General features: G+C 41.1%; 1 pseudogene; it reads left to right on the top strand.

The window, feature by feature from the left end:
• Window positions 1–769: 769 nt before the first annotated feature.
• Window positions 770–1255, top strand: LOC105519481 (annotated as a pseudogene).
• The last annotated feature ends 2548 nt before the right edge of the window (window positions 1256–3803 follow it).

The following is a 3803-nucleotide window of genomic DNA, read 5'->3' as shown; positions in this document are numbered from 1 at the left end:
AAAGAAAGAAAGAAAGAAAGAAAGAAAGAAAGAAAAAATAAAGTTTAACCCATTTTCCACGAATAATGAGAAATATGAAAAAAGACAAGAAAATTAGAGGGTTAGAGGGTTAATCAAAGAGGTCTACAATCCAACTAATAGAAATCCAGAAAAGGGAAGAAACTAAAGGGAAGAATTTATTAAAGGAATAGCAATGTTTATCAGAATTAAAATAGTTCACAAATTAGCCAGGTGCAGTGGTGCACATCTGTAGTCCCAGCTACTTGGTAGGTTGAGGCAGGGATTGCTGGAACCTGGGAGTTTGAGATTACAGCGAGCAATGATCATACCACTGCACTCTAGTCTGGACAACAGAACCCTGTCTCTAAATAAATAGCCGGGCGCGGTGGCTCACACCTGTAATCCCAGCACTTTGAGAAGCCAAGGCAGGTGGATCACAAGGTCAAGAGATCGAGATCAGCCTGGCCAACATGGTGAAACCCCGTCCCTACTAAAAATACAAAAATCACCCAGGTGTGGTAGTGGGTGCCTGTAGTCCCAGCTACTCAGGAGGCTGACGCAGGAGAATCACTTGAACCCGGGAGGCAGAGGTTGCAGTGACCCGAGATTACACCACTGCACTCCAGCCTGGTGACAGAGCGAGACTACATCACAAAAAAAGAAAAAAAAAGAAAGAAAAGAAAAGAATAAAATAAAATAGTTTACAATTGATGCACTCATGGCAAGGTATAAAAACCTTTCGATTGATCTTTCCCTGCCGCCGCCAAGTCGCGCGGAGGCGGAGGCTTGGGTGCCTTCAAGATTTAGCTTCACCCGTAACCCACCGCCATGGCCGAGGAAGGCATTGCTGCTGGAGGGGTAATGGACGTTAATACTGCTTTACAAGAGGTGCTGAAGATCGCCCTCATTCACGAAGGCCTACCTCGTGGAATTCGCGAAGCTGCCAAAGCCTTAGACAAGGGCCAAGGCCATCTTTGTGTGCTTGCGTCCAACTGTAATGAGCCTATGTATGTCAAGTTGGTGGAGGCCCTTTGTGCTGAACACCAAATCAACCTAATTAAGGTTCATGACAACAAGAAACTAGAGGAATGGGAAGGGCTCTGTAAAACTGACAGAGGGGAAACCCCATACAGTTGTTGGTTGCAGTTGTGTAGTAGTTAAGGACTATGGCAAGGACTCTCAGGCCAAGGATGTCATCAAAGAGTACTTCAAATGCAAGAAATGAAGAAATAAATCTTTGGCTCACACATCAAAAAAAAAAAAAAATCTTTCGATCATTAAGGTTAACCAGAAGCAGTTAACTGTCAAACAAAAATGTAGGAATAAATTATTTGTGGCCATATCAAAATAAAGGGCTACTTTCCCTAAAATGTAAAGAGCTCCTATAAACAATAAGAGAAAGATTAACAACCTAATAGAAAAATTGGCAAAACTTTACATAAAAGGAATTTTAAATGGTTCTTAAAATATGAAAAGGTGACCAGCTGTACTCATAATGAGAGAAATACAAATTAAATCTCACAGACCCCTTTTTCACTTGTAAGATTAACAAATATAAAAATATATAATATCTGGGCCAGGCGTGGTGGCTCACGCCTGTAATCCCAGCACTCTGGGAGGCTGAGGCGGGTGGATCACATGGTCAGGAGATGAAGACTATCCTGGCTAACATGGTAAAATCCCGTCTCTGCTAAAAAAAAAATACAAAAAACTAGCCGGGCGTGGTAGCAGGTGCCTGTAGTCTCAGCTACTCAGGAGGCTGAGGCAGGAGAATGGCATGAACCCGAGAGGCAGAGCTTGTAGTGAGTGCAGATCGCGCCACCGCATTCCAGCCTGGGTGACAAAGCAAGACTCCGTCTCAAAAAAAAATACATATATATATATATACACATACACACACACACACACACATATATATGTATACACACACACACACATACACACACATGGATAAAGATTACAAACAACCCATATAGTAGAAAACAAGTTAGATACATTATAGTATATCTATAAACTGGCATAATGTACAAGAACAAAAAAAAGAATAAGGTTTATGTACTTAGTTTGTGAACTAAAATGGAAAACATTTTAGTTTAAAAAACAAGGCTGGTCGCAGTGGCTCATACCTATAATCCCAGCACTTTGGGAGGCCAAGGTGGGTGGATCACCTGAGGTCGGGAGTTCAAGACCAGCCTGATCAACATGGAGAAACCCCATCTCTACTAAAAATACAAAATTAGAAGGGTGTGGTGTCACATGCCTGTAATCCCAGCTACTGGGGAGGCTGAGGCAGGAGAATCACTTGAACCTGGGAGGCAGAGGTTGCAGTGAGCAGAGATCGCGCCATTGTACTCCAGCCTGGGCAACAGAGTAAGACTCCGTCTCAAAAAAATAAATAAATAAATAATAACAAAATAAAATAACAAAAAGCTGCTAGTCACAAAGGAAATAAAATGCATGAAACACTTACAAATTAGCTAAATGAGTAATATGCAAATTAAATAAGAAAAACTATAAAACATCAAGGAACACTGAAGAAAATATAAGTGAAGAGAAATGCCATGCTCACACCAGCATACTGCATGGCTATTTTTGTTGCACTTGTCATTGTTACTGTCATTTCACCACTGCCCCAACATCCTGGCTACTGATTTCCCTTCTCTAGGCTCCCCACCATGTGCAGGCTTGTAGCAACTGTCACTCCAAGCATCCTCCAGGCAAGGAGTAGATGAGCTACCCAAAGGAGGACCATTGAATTATTTTTCAGAATCTGAAATTCAAGCAAAATACCTGAAAGCTGGAAAGCTGGAGGAGCTAAGAATGTAAGTGGAGTTGAGTTCAGCTGCTTCAAGTCCAACAGCTGCTTCAATTTTCCCATTCCCACACCTAGTTCTTCAGCTTTTCTTCACATCTCTGAGCTACTCCAAATCCTTTCAGAAAATCCTTTCTTTCAACTTTTCCTTTAGTTTAGGCTGCTATAACAAGTAACCATAGTCTGGGTGGCTTAAACAACAGAAATTCATTTCTCACAATTCTCGAGGCTGGGAGTCCCAGGTCAAGGTGCCTGGCAGATTCCTTGCCTGATGAGAACACTAATCACCTCTCAAAGGCCCCGCCTCCTCATGCCATCATATTGGGGATTTAGGATTCAACATATGAATGAATTTGAAGGAAACACAGACATTCAGTCCATACCATCAGCCAAAATCTCTTTCTGATTTTTTCAGCTAAAGAACTGTGACCAAATGAAATAGAAAAACACAGTATTATAAAGATGTCAATTATCTCTAAATTAATCTATAATTCAATGCAATAAAAATAAAAATCATAGCAGAAATGGAAGAAAATAATGTTAAAGTTCATCTTGCAAAGTGGTACTCAACTTGGTTACACATTTAGAATCATCTGGGGAGCTATTAAAACTCTGTTCCCATACTGTACCCCTAGCAATTAAACTGGGACTTCTGGGAGTGGGGTGAGGTTATCAGCATTTATTAACATTCCCTGAGTGATTCCAATGTGCAGCCAAGGTTGAGAACTACTGTGCTGGAAGAATAAACATGTGAAAACAACAGGGAATTTTAGGAAGGAAAGAAAAGTGTACAGATTTGCCCTATTAGCCACTGAAAGAGATGATAAAGCTACAGTAAGTAAAGCAGTGTAGTACTAGCACAAGAAATGACAGACAAATCAATATAACAAAATATACAGTTCAAAAAATGGTCAGGCACAGTGGCTGTAATCCCAGCACTTTGGGAGGCTAAGACGGGCAGATCACCTGAGGTCAGGAGTTCAAGACCAGC

Source organism: Colobus angolensis, unplaced genomic scaffold (assembly GCF_000951035.1).
Source record: "Colobus angolensis palliatus isolate OR3802 unplaced genomic scaffold, Cang.pa_1.0 Scaffold35, whole genome shotgun sequence".
Lineage (NCBI taxonomy): Eukaryota > Metazoa > Chordata > Mammalia > Primates > Cercopithecidae > Colobus > Colobus angolensis.
The sequence above is the reverse complement of the archived record's forward strand: the minus strand, read 5'-3'. Positions and strand labels throughout refer to the sequence as shown.